This window comes from Spea bombifrons, chromosome 2, assembly GCF_027358695.1.
Source record: "Spea bombifrons isolate aSpeBom1 chromosome 2, aSpeBom1.2.pri, whole genome shotgun sequence".
NCBI lineage: Eukaryota > Metazoa > Chordata > Amphibia > Anura > Pelobatidae > Spea > Spea bombifrons.
Window position 1 is genome coordinate 44,145,439 of NC_071088.1, and position 14,006 is coordinate 44,159,444.

Below are 14,006 nucleotides of genomic sequence, written 5' to 3' on the forward strand. Positions count from 1 at the left end.
TTGGATAAACAAGCACTAAATAAATATTAATTATTTAATTCTTATACTATCATACATAGCTATCTATGTTCTGCTTCATTAACCCCTTAACGACAAAGCCTGTACATGTACGGGGTTGCAGTGCAACATGATAACAACAATGCCCGTACATGTGTACAGGCTGCCGTTAAATAGCTGCATCGCGGCGTTTTCGCCGGTCTATCCAGACCCTCTTGAGAACTCTCAAGCTCCTCCTGCAGGTTGAATGCAGGTAATGCATCCAACCATGCGAGGTCAATGGAGCCCAGCTCACTAATCAGGGTAATTAGTATATAAAAAAAATTAAACAATTACAAAAAAATTAATGTTCAAAAATAAATAAATAAAAAATATGGTGTGACAAACCCTATAGCATGAGGGCCATACATGTCACTTTTAGGGGTCCTAAGCACAGTCCTCTAGGGCAATCAGAGTCAGGAACAGCAGCTTTGAACAAAACAGCACTTTATTCTTAATTGCTGAAACCCCAAAAACCAAATCATAAAAATAAAACCTAGCTCCCAATTGGAGCCCTCTCTAACTTAACTATGCTGGTCTAGACTGACCAGCCTAATCACCCACTACCTCAACCTCCCAGCCAGACCCAGCTACGCCAGGCTCTGGAAAACCTCCCCCAGACAGCACACAAAATGTCCAGGCAGGTATTGCCTCACTTGGCTCAGGGATTGTCTTCTTCAGGGCCTCTCCTTGCCCTGGGAGCACAGGGAACTTCCTCTTCCCCCAACAGTCTTCCTGAGTATCAGGCTCCAGGGGTTTTTAATGTCCAGCACCTGTGCCTGATGCCGGCCTCATAGAAATCCCGGACCGGATCCTGCAGACTTCTTGCCTCCTGGAAAACCCGGCATGGAATTTCCACAGCATGGGGAAACGGAGCATTGGCCCACCCTGCTCTCCAATTGCTCCACCCCAGGGGCCCATATGTATAATTTGCATAGCAGCTGTACCCAGATGCCATGCCAATCAACTCCCTGGGGTTCACAGTCTCACATAGGTAACATGGAAAAATCCCCACTGTCACAAAAAAAAGTTTTTAATGAGCAAGTCGTACAATTCTTTATCTTCACAAAAATTTCCGCATGGAGAGAGTTAAAATATTGGCATTATATATGTGTCTAGTTATATGAAATGTATGAAATGAATGATTTGACGGGGTAAATTGAATTGGCCGGGTTCAAAGATGTCTCAAATATGGTAAATGCGGGCAGTAGGATCAGATGTCTAAATGGCAAAAAATACACACCTCACAAAGGTGGCCTTTTACCTCCCAAAATAACCCAATCACTGCACTCAGGAGATGTTGCTGAACACCTATTGGAGTGTTTTTTTTTGTACTTCCTCCCTCCCTTCCAACCCACAAACAAAAAAAAACCAAAAAAAAAACCCCAAAAAACAAACCACAAGCCGGTATTTACATTTTATAATCTCTATAAACTATTTCTAACCAGTCTTTAATATTCGGGGTTGTCGGGGAGATCCAACTCCTAGTAATCATAAGACGACCACAAAACAGTAACCTATGGAGACATTTACTTTGAGCCTTTGTTAAATTTATTTCTGAGTCTTCCCCCAGTATTCCAAGCAAATGGGGACTTTAACATTAAGCCGCTTCTCTGTTTCAAAATAGACTTGCGTCCAAAATTCCTGTATTTTCTCAAAAGTCCACAGCATATGGTGGAAACCTGCCTCCTCTCTTCCACATTTCGGGCAACTACTATTTTGTCTCTTACCGATTTTATAGTAGCAAAGTCGATAAACGATATTAAGCCCTTAAGGACCAGGCTCATTTTTTCTTTTTGTACCCTGTGGGACCGAGGCTGTTTCAGATACCATTATTTTGATCATATCATCTTATTTACTATAAAAAAATTAAAAAAACATGGTGAAAAATTGAAAAAAAACACATTTTATTACTTTTATTTGAAAAATCTTTTACTCACCTAAAAAAAGCAAGTAAAAAAACTAGCTAAATAGATTCTACTACTTGTCCTGAGTTTAGAAATACCCAATGTTTTTATGTTTTTTTTGCTGTTTTTTGTAAGTTATAGGGCAATAAGTACAAGCAGCGTTTTATGATTTCCAAACCTTTTTTAACAAATCTGGTCAGTCTGCCTCCATCTCCTCTTTGGAACATCTTTGAAGCCGGTTAACGCAAATTGTCATTCCTTTTTCCACTGATTTAGTTAATATACTTTTCAGCTTCATATGTTCAGACCATGTGCCTGCACTGATCCCCTCTCTTTCGTTAATTTTTCCCCATTCTATGAATTTGTTATTCTGCCATACATCGCTTATCTTCGTGTATCCCATAAACCACAAAGTTCTTATTTCTGACCTATTTCTTCTTCAAAATTTAAATTGCCACAAAGTGGTGCATTATCCAAAGTGTCCGCCACCCCTTATTCTTTTTTGATTAGTCTCCAGGACTTGACTATACTGTTTACTACAATATTATTTTTCCACCCTTCTCTATTAACTCCTTCAATCCCCTATAGACGTACCTGTGCCTTTACCCCGTGGTAGGCATAAGTACTCCATTTTTATTCTGGTTCTTTTCCTTCCCCAAATCAGTGGGTTGAAAGCTGTAATAATTTTTTTAAAAAGACAATTTTGGCACCATATTGGGGATGCTCCAAATATATAGACCAGCTTGGGTAGTATTATAGATTTGATTAACACAAATTTATCGGCCTTAGATATCTTAAATTCACTCCATACCTTAGTCTTCTTCTCTATTTCTTTAATCAGGGGTTTCAGATTTAAATTATGGTAGTCCCTCAGATTTCCCTATATTTGAATGCCCAAATAGTTGAATTGTTCCCCTTTGTTCAATACCCTAACCTCACTATTTGATGTTACCGCATCCTTTCCTAGGGGGAGCATAATGGATTTTGTCCAATTTATTCTCAATCCAGAGTATTCCCCATAGTCTTTTATAACCTCCATCACTCTGGGGGTATGTCGTCTGGATATAGAGACAGTTTGTCCTCCTCCCCCCTAGCTCCAAACCCTCTATCACCCCTTATCTTGATGGCTAGTGGCTCAACGACCAGGGCAAAGAGCAAGGGGGAGAGAGGGCAACCCTGTCTAGTCCCCCTTGATAATGATAAGCTTCCCTCAATAGAGACTCTTGCGGCCGGGTTGGCATACAGTAATTTGACCATTCTTATAAAATAATCACCAAAGCCGAATCTTCTCAATACCCCCCAAAGGAACTCCCACTCCACCCTGTCGAAGGCTTTGACAGCACCCAAAGACAGGATAGAGTGGGAGCCCCCCTCCTTCATTTGGCCCAGCTCAATATTAGTTAGAACTCTCTAAATATTATGTTTCGCCATACTACCGGGTATAAATCCACACTGGTCCTCGCCCACTAAATTTGTTATTACCCTCTGCAATCTTATGGCCATAGCTTTTGCAAGGATTTTAATATCAGTATTGAGTAAAGATATAGGTCTATATGACCCCATCTCTGTTTTGTCTTTATCAGGTTTTAAAATTAAAGTTATAATTGCCTCACGCATAGATTCGGGGAGTTGACCTTTTTCCATTCCCCATTTAACTACTCTTAGTAGGGCTGGTAGAAGTACTTGACTATATTTACTGTAAACTTCAAATGGGAGGCTATCTCCTCCTGGTGACGTGTTCCCCCTTATTGATTGTAAGGCTCTATTTAATTCTGCCTGGGTAAGCGGGGAGTTTCTCTTTGTGAGTCTGTTATTTCTGGATATTTTATTTGATCCAAGTATTCTTCCAGTTCTACCCTGTTTTTATTCAGCTCAGATCTATATAACAGCGAATAGAATTCCCGAAACTCCCTTATTATCTTTGTTTTACCCGTACACCATATTCCCATATTATCCTTAATTCCTACAATTTTCTGTTTAACCCGTTGATTTTGTACTATTGCCATCGAGTATCTACTGGGTTTTCTGGCCTGAAGAAATCTTTGCTGGCCCAAAAAAAAGATTTATTTCTGCTTTTTTCCATTAAATATTCATTTAACAATCTCTGTCTTTCCTGCCATTTATTTTTCTTATCCTCCGTGTGCTCGTCAACAAATTCTTCCTCTGCTCTCTTTATTTCCTCCCTCAAATCCATTTCTTTCTTTCTAAATTTTTTTTTTTTTTTAATATTAGCTTTAGTGATTTCCCCTCTTAAAAAAGCCTTACCGGTTCCCAGACTACAGAGTCCAAGGCAGATTCCCAGTTCCATGTGAAGAATTCTTCCAAATGTTTATTTATTTTTTCATTGTCTATAAAATTCAGCCAATGGGAATTGGTCTTTCTTATGCTCTTACTCTCTCTATTCTCCTCTAAAGTGTTGATCTTTATTTCTAACGCAGATTGGTCAGAAATACATTGGGGTAACCGTTATCCATAAGGAGGGCAAGGACCCCTGTTTATGCCAAAGCTACAGGCCTATATCCTTGTTAAACACGGATCTCAAGCTTTTTTCTAAGGCCCTGGGGTTGCGACTTGCTGGATTCCTCCCACAGCTGGTGCACCCCGACCAGGCAAGCTTCGTTCCCCGTCGCGAGGCGCGTGACAATACTATCAGACTCCTTAACATTGCCCACAGGGCGGGGGCGGGGACTCGCCGCCTGTTGTTCCTCTCCACCGATGCCGAAAAGGCTTTCGATAGGGTGGACTGGACGTTTTTACGGGCCACCCTGGAGCACCTGGGTCTGGGCCCCTCCATGCTCGCCTGGATTGCTTCCCTTTACTCTACACCTACGGCCCGTATAAGAGTGGTGCTTTATCCCCACCAGTATCGATTGGTAATGGCACTAGGCAGGGTTGTCCGCTGTCCCCCTTATTGTTTGTACTGTGCCTGGAGCCCTTTTTGGAGGCGGTTCGTTCATGCCCTGACATTCTGGGGTTTTCGGATGGTGGGGGGCTTCATAAAGTTACAGCCTACGCGGACGACCTACTCTTTATAGTGGATCGCCCTGAGATTTCTCTGCCGAGCATTCTCGCGGAGTTCCGCACCTATGGCGCCCTATCCACCCTGAAAATAAATTTCTCCAAATAGGAAATTTTAAATATCTCAGTGCCCCCGCAGCAGGTCCCAGCTCTAGCCTCCAGCTTTCCTTTCCGTTGGTGCCCTGGGAAGATGAAATACCTGGGTGTTTGGTTGACGGCTGACGTTGCCCTGTTATACGGCGAAAATTTTGCTCCTTTATTGTCTGCTTTGACGTCTGACCTCCAGAGGTGGACGTCCACATATCTTTCCTGGATCGACCGGGTGAACGTGGTGAAGATGAACCTGCTCTCGCGGGTCTTATATCTGTTTCAGACTCTGCCGATCAGCCTTCCTCGGGACTTTTTTGCCTCCCTACGGTCCGCGGTGCTTAAATTTATTTGGGGAATAAGAGCCCGAGGCAGAAGTTCTCGCAACTTATGCGGCCAAAGTCCGCGGGCTACTCACCTGCTGCGCGTGGTGGAGTGGAACGTGGTGGGTCCGGGTCAGAAACCTTGGGTCGCACTGGAACTGGGTGACTCCCGGGGCGAGGTGTTGCACGCCCTTTGGGGCCCTAGGGTGGGGGGTCGAGCGATGTATCACCCCCTTGTGTCAGCGACTCTGTCGGTGTGGAGGGCTACTGGGCATAAGGCCAAACTCTCCTTGTCACCGTCGCCCCTGTTGCCTCTTTGGGGCAACCCAGACTTTGCGCCGAGTCGTCATTGGGGACCTGAAGGATACATGGGGCTCCCCCCTCCCGTCCGGGCCCGTGAGCTGTTGCAAGATGGGGGGGTGGTGACATTGGAGGCTCTACGACCTGGTGCTGCCTTCTCCTGGTCTGACCGCTTCGCGCACCACCAGGTCACACACTACCTTAACACTCTTCCCAACCGACAGTGCTTGCATAGAGACCTGACCTGCTTTGAGACTTGGTGTTCGGGTGCGCGCCCCCCGCGAGGAGGCGTTTCTATGCTTTACTCCCTCATTCTGTCTTCCGCACACCTCGAGAGGCCTTCCTTCTGCTCGACCTGGGAGTCTCTGGGGGTCGCGGACCTCTCGGCTGGGAACTGGGAGAAGATTTTTATTCTCACACACAAAAGCTCCAGGGCAACTAAGGTACAGGAAACTAACTATAAAATTCTGACCCACTGGTGCCGCACGCCTCAGAGGCTGCGCCTCATGTTCCCTGGCTCCTCGGATAGATGCTGGCGATGTGACGGGGATGTGGGTACGATGCTGCACTTATGGTGGGACTGCCTCCGAATCCAGCCGTTCTGGAAAGAGGTTTACCGTGTTATTTCAGAGCTCTCTGACTCCCCACCCCCTTTTCAAGCATTGCCTATGCTTTTACATCACACTCCCCACTCTATTTCACACTATAAGCGCTCAGTCGTGCGTCATTTATTGGATGCGGCCAAGGGTCTCATTCCCCTGTACTGGAAGCAGGCTTGCTCCCCGCCTCTCAGGGACTGGATGTCGCGGGTGGAGGACGTTAGGAGGATCGAAGATCTCTCCGTGGTCTCTATGAAGCAAAGGGAGAGGTATACGGCCACCTGGTTTCACTGGCTCTCTTATGTGTCTCCGCTTGACTCATGATTTGTTCTGCACCACACACACTCTGGAGATTTCGTTGATGCTGTACTTTTGTTTCTCTTTTTGTTAATTTTCAAAGGGAGTGCCATGTCTCTTCTCATCATTGTTGATACTGTTTCCGTTGTGACCCCTGCACGGGTTATTGCATATTTACTGCTTTACTATGCTGACGATGTGTATGGACTTGTATACCCCTCTTTTCCCCCCTCCCTTCTTTCCTTCTGTACCCCCCCCGTTCTAACCTCCAAAAATTACTACAAAAACTCAATAAACCTTGATTCTGAAAAAAAGAAATACATCGGGGTAAATAACCAACCTTTATAACTCTATCGAGCCCTAATTAATTCCCCAAACAGGGTTATGAATTCTCCACACATCCCTTAATCCTATGTCTTTACATAATTTAGCCAAAGGTGTCTGTCCCGGAATTCTAACTGGTCCTTTTAATCTTATTCTATCCATTTCTTCTTCCATAACACAATTCATATCTCCCTGTACCAAAACTGGACATCCTTCCCTAGACATACAAAATTCAAACAATTCTTTTAAAACCTCGGATGAGTACGGGGGAGGTATGTATACAAAAGCCAAGACACAAACTAAATTCTCCAATCGCCCGTGCAAGAAAACGTATCTACCTTCATTATCTAATAATTTCCCGTATAATTCCCATTTAGTGTTTTGGTGAAATATTACTGTTACTCCTCTTGAGTAGGTGGTGTGATAGGAATGGTAGTAATGTGTCCACCATTTTCTTTTTAACAAGTGAGATTTTTCGTAAATTAAATGCGTTTCAATTAATCCGACTATCCCTGGTGCATAATTTTTCAATACTCCCATTATTGCCATTCGTTTAATATTTTCCCCTAATTCCCTAATATTCCATACTACTATCCGAGTACTCATCCAATATCTTTAACACAAAAAAAACAAAGCACAATAATACAAAAAAAATAAAAATAATAATTCCCTTCCGAACCCCCCTCGAACCCCCATATCAGCCAACTCCTTCTGAAGCAGACCTCAATCCTAGCAAAGTCCTTGCTTGCCCACGCTCCCTCATCCTTTTGCTTCTACATCTTTTAGACCCTGTCCGTCCATCCACTCCGTAACTTCTTCTGGGCTAGCAAAAAACAATATTTTCTCATTATATATCACTCTTATTCTCGCGGGGAATAGCAAGGAAAATCTAATCCCGTTTTGATGTAGCCTTTTTTTTACATTTTTAAACATCATACGTTTTTTTTGTGTCTCAAAGGCATAATCAGGGAAACAACCAATTCTACTGTTATTGAACAATATTTCCTGCTGTTCCCTTGCGGCTCTAAGAATTCTGTCCCGATCTTGAGAATTTATAAATTTTATCAATATCGTTCTAGGGTTGCTTCCAGGTGTTAGTGGTCTCAATGGGACCCGATGGGCCCTTTCAATGCTGCCTTCGCTTAATTTTCAATAAAGTAGAATTTATCCATTCTTTCACAAACTTAATTGGCTCCCTGCCTTCACTACCTTCAGGGAATCCTATCAACCTCAAGTTGTTTCGTCTTGTGTTTGATACAGACATATACCAGGAGCGGTATACTTACCACATACTACATTACATAAAGTTTGACAAAGGCTGGTGGTAGAACTAGTGCAGGGAAATGGTTAAAATACCAGCATTTGAAATACCTTGGGGTGTCTAGTTTTTAAAAATATATGGTTTGATGCGGTAAATTTCAAAGATACCCTAAATAGCACATGGGGCAGAATGACCAGCTTTGGGGAAAAATGGTTTTGAAATAGCAAAACGCTACTGGTACTTATTGACCCATAACATGCAGAAAAAAGCAAAAAAAAAATAAATACATTGGGTATTTCTAAACTCAGGACAAATAGTAGAATCTATTTAGCAGGTTTTTTCATTAGTTTTTGCAGATTATTAAAAGTATTTTGTTTAAAAAGTGAGAAAAAGTAATTTTTTACAAAAAAAATCACCATATTTCATCATTTTTTATAGTAAATTAGATTATATGATAAAATAATGGTATCTAAAGAAAGCCCTGTTTGTCCTTAAAAAAAACAATATATAATATGTGTGGGAGCACGAAATGAGAAAGAAGAAAATCACAGCTAAACAGCAACACTGAAAAATGTTAAAAGAGCCATTGTCCCACAATATACTACGAGTAAGAACAGCCCCGGAGGGAAAGAATTGGACGGAGGGGCCCCATGAATTAAGTTCCGGATGGGGTACCAATAGTGAATTCCTGGTTTAAGGGTTAAGTGATGACTAGGCAAAAATTTGGCACTGAAAGTGTTAAATTAGTGGCACGTGCAGGGCCAGATGGGAGGGGGTAATTGCCCTCCCTGTGGGGGTATATATTAAAGGGTCTTGCACTATAGGGGCAATTATTTTAAAGAGCATTTTACCTTTTCTTTTGCAGGTACTTGATGGCGTCTAGTGTGCAGTCCCTGTTCCAGGAGCTGCAGGATGTTGCCGGTGGCGACGTTGAGTGGCTTCAGAGCGTCTCTCCTAGTCTCTCCTAGTCCTTCTTCTGCCCCTGGGATGTCGCGTTCAAGCCGTTCCAGGGTCTCCCATCCACCTGTCATGCTGAGCCCGGAGGTGTCTGGCCGGAGAGTGGCGCCCGCGTCTCCGGTCCGTCCAGTGTCCCATTCGGGGCCTACGAAGCGCTGGAGTTCCCGTCCGGCGAGGTCTGGAAGGGGCGGCAGGTCTCGCCCGGAGGTGCAGCGGGCTCTGTTGCCGGAAGGTCGGTTGAATTCTGGCGCCCTGGTGCTATCTTCACGGGGGGTGCCGTCTGGGGCCGTGGGACAGGAGGCGCCAGTTCAGGTTCCTGTTCCTACTAGCGCTAGCAGCCTTCCTGCTGAACCGGCTGCTGGGGGTTCACGTGCTGAGGTTGATCCCGTCCGGTTGGCGGACACTGCCCGGGGGGAGATATATGTCTGTTTTGAGGCACCTTTGGGGACTCATTTGAAGCAGGAAGTAAGGGAAAAGATTTGGAAGAGGGAGTATGTGGAGATATTTTCGCTCCTTCCTCTTGATAAATTTAATTTGGATCGGCTGTCTAAGAATGAGGCCACTAAAAAAGAGGATGAGGAGAAATGGCGATACTGTTTGATTCCTTGCACATTTTCTAATTGGCTGCAGGCTTTCGCTATTTTGGCCAGTGTGATTGGTCAAAAGGCGCCCGAGCATTGTTCTGGATTGTTTTGCTACCTTGACTCGATTGGGGAAGCGTACCGGGTTTACGGAGGGTAAGCGTGGTTGCGTTATGATGAGCAGTTCAGGTAGCACATGGCTGTGCGCCCTGGGGTTCGTTGGGACCATAAAGATATAGCCTTGTGGCTGCGTGTTATGACGCCGGGTCGGCCTGGTTCGCAGCCTTTTCAGATGGGATCCGGCACTTCCGGTGCAGGGGTGCCGGCTGGGCAGCAAAAAGGATACTGCTGGAAGTTTAATGAAGGGCAGTGTAGATGGGGCACATTGTGTCGCTTTAAACAAGAATGCTCCGGCTGTAATGTGTCCCACTTGCTTACCAAGTGTCTCAAGCGGCAGAAGGGCAGTAAGTCCAGTGCTGGAAAACGGGGTGACTCCAGTGCGGCTGGAGATGATGCTGCCGTGACTGATTAAATATCCCGATAGGGATGCTGCTCGATTGCTGGAGGAGGGTTTTCGGGATGGTTTTCGCATTCCGTCTAGGATTGAAGGTTTTTCTGCACGGACATGTAATCTGAAATCGGCATTGGTCAATCCGTCTGTTGTTTCTGATAAATTGTACAAGGAGGTTCGGTTAGGTAGAATGGCGGGTCCTTTTCCTTCTTCCCCTCTTCCTGATTTGCGGGTGTCTCCGTTGGGGCTGGTTCCTAAAAAGGAGCCGGGGAAATTTCGGTTGATCCATCATCTGTCATATCCAAAGGGGCAGTCTGTGAACGATGGTATTGACCCAGCGCTGTGTACAGTCTCTTATGCGTCTTTTGACAGGGCGGCTCATTGGGTGAGGGTGTTATTATCAAAGGTTGATATTGAGGCAGCCTTTCGGCTTCTTCCTGTACATCCGGAGAGTTTTCAATTGTTGGGGTGTTTTGGGGATGATGTTTTTTTTTTTGACAGGTGTCTTCCGATGGGTTGCTCAATTTCTTGTGTGTATTTTGAGAAGTTTAGCTCATTCCTTGAGTGGGTTGTTAGGGAAGTGGCAGGTCTCCGTTCCATTATCCATTATTTAGACGTTTTTTGTGCGTTGGCCTGGTGGGTTCTTCCCAGTGTGCAGTTTTGTTCGCTACGGTGCAACAGGTGGCGCACCTCTTTGGTGTCCCGTTGGCGCCCGATAAAACTGAGGGGCTGTGTTCTTGAATTGAAATTGACTCGGTTGATATGTCTTACAGGCTCCCTGAGGCGAAAGTTGTGGAGCTTCATTTTTTGGTTGCGAGTTTTCGGCGCCTGCACAAGGTTACTTTACTTTACTTTAGTTGCAGTCTTTATTGGGTAAATTGAATTTTGCATCTCAGATTATGCCAATGGACAGGGTTTTTTCACTGAGTTTATCGTTGGCAAAGGCAGGTGTGTCAGCCCCACATCATTATGTGCAGCTTACTGGGTCTCTGAAGGCTGATCTTAAGGTGTGGGACTTGTTTTTGCGTGAGTATAATGGTCGGTCTTTGTGGATGGAGGAGCAGGTCACTAATGTGGACCTGGAGTTGTGGACGGATTCCGCTGGTGCGGTGGGGTTTGGTGCTTATTTTCAGGGTAGTTGGTGTGTTGGGACCTGGCCGGATGGCTGGGCCCAGGTGGGTTTGACTAAGAATTTGACTTTCTTGGAATTGTTTCCTATTTTGGTGCCAGTGGAGATTTGGGGTGAGCGGCTTGTTAATCGCCAGGTTCGTTTTTGGTGCGACAACCTCGCAGTGGTTCAGGCGATTTCTAATCTCACTTCTTCCTCGATTTCCGTGTTGCGCTTGTTGCATAGATTGGTGTTGCGTTGTCTTTAGCTCAATATGTGCCTTAAAGCTTCTCATGTTCCTGGTGTTGATAATTGTATAGTGGACTCCCTTTCTCGTTTGCAGTGGGACCGATTCTTCGCTTTGGCGCCCGGAGCGGACAAGGTGGGCATGGATTTTCCGGTTTTGATGTGGAGTCTGGGCGAGCTGGAGTAGAGATCCTTTTGCAGCGTTCCCTGGTCCCTTCCGCGCGTCTCTTTTACGACAAGGTTTGGGGTGAATGGTCTGCGTTTTGGGATGAGGCTGCTACTTTGGAACGGAGTCTCAGTAGGGCTGAGGGCCTGTTGTGGCTGGTGGGCTATTGGTTTAGTAGTGGGGTATCGGTGGCTGGTCTGGATCGCAGGATGGCGGCGTTGGCCTTCCATTTTAAGGCAGGTGGGGAGCCTGATTTCACTAAGCACTTCATGGCGCGTCAGTCCCTACGGGGGGATATCGGAGAGGTGCATTTAGACGGGATTCTAGGAGGCCAGTTTCCTATACCTTATTTTTATATTTATTGGCGTTTTTGGAAAGGGCTTGTGTGTCCCGGGAGGAGTTCTTGTTGTTTAGGCTGGCTTTTGTTTTCGCATTCTTTGGTGCGCTCCGTCTTGGGGAACTTGTGAGCCCCAGCAAGGCCGTCCCCGGGGGCCTCCTGTTTGAGGACGTTTTGTTGATCAGTGGGGGTGTCCGGTTGGCCATTAGGAGGTCCAACATGGACCAGGAGGGCAAGGGCCGTTTTATTGTCTTGCAGGCTCTGCCTGGTTCTGCGGTGTGCCGAATGGGAGGCAGCTGGGTCTTGATCCCGCGCTGTTGAGGGTCTGTTGGCTTGGTTTTCGAGGTATGCGTAGGGATCGTGTGTCCTGGGAGGTGTCTCACCACGTTCAGATTCATGGAGTGCCTCGGATCCTGCTCCTGCATGTCGGTGGGAATGATTTATGTTCGGTTCCTATCAGGGTGCTGATAGCCAATAGACCTGCTTCAGCTTTGGGCCGTTTATCCGGGGACTGTGTTTGTTTGGTCCGAGATCGTTCTCCGTTTACGTTGGCGTGGGGCCAATTCATTGGCTGGTATTGAGCGGGCTCGTAAGCAGGTCAACAGGTCCGTTTTGCGTTTTGTGGCCTTTCGGGGCGGACTTGTGGTTAGGCATAGGGATTTGGAGGGTGATGTGACGGGGTTGTTCCGGGAGGACGGCGTTCATTTGTCCGATATTGGTTTAGATATTTGTCTGCTTGCCGTTCGGTCTGGTTTGGAGAGGGCCGAGGCTGTGTTGGGGAGCCAGTGAAGCGCAAGGGGATCGCGTTCCCTGGCTTTCCCCGGGTACCGTACTAGGTATGGTTACTTGTGGTCAGGCCCGGACTGGGACAAAAAATAGACCCGGGCATTTAAGCCTGAGCAGCCCATATTTATTTATTTATTTATTTATTGTTAAAGCCCACCCTTCATGTACCATCTTTGCATTTAATCATTCAGACAAATCATTAACACATTCATTAATGCAGTCTCACAAATCATTCAAGCAATTCATCCTCACATGAATTCATTAATTGTCATACACATTCACACAATTCATCCACACATTTATTCATTCTCATACGCATTCACACTACCCCCTCTCCCCATCTTATCTGCCCCTTCTCACTATGTTCCCCCTTTTCACTATGTAACCCCCTTCCCCACTTCTCAATATGTACCGCCTCTATCTATCCCCTCTCCCCCTTTCTCACTATCTAACCCCCCTCTGCCCTTTCTCACTGCACCCCCCTCCCTCACCCTACTTACCTTGTTGCCGGGGCAAGCAGCAACTGCGACCGCGCCTGTGGCAGGGCAGGATTGACTTAGGGGCTGATGGAGCTGCAGCTCCAGGCCCCCACCTTAAAATAGGCCCAGTCAGGACCGGACTGACTGGTCCTATATGGCCGCATTAACGCAGAGCCCCTTAAGCCCGCCGCAACTACCCCCTCCTAACTATCTACCCTCTCCCTCTTTGAAGTTCACTTACCTTTCAGGAGTCCTGCAGTGGGGGTGCAAGGCCTCTGCCTCCCAGCTCTGCCACTGTATGGAACAGTATAGAGTGATGGGAGTTATGATGTACTTTTAGAGCATAATTAGATCATGAAAAAGACATTGGAAATGGTACAGCATAACACCCATCACTCTCACACACTTACCAATCCACATGTATACCAATCCACACATATATACCAATCCACACACATATACCAATCCACACACATATATACCAATCCACACACATATATACCAATCCACACATATATATATATACCAATCCACACATATATACTAATCCACACATATACACCAATCCACACATATACCAATCCACACATATACCAATCCACACATATATACCAATCCACACATATACACCAATCCACACATATACACCAAACCACACATATACACCAAACCACACATATATA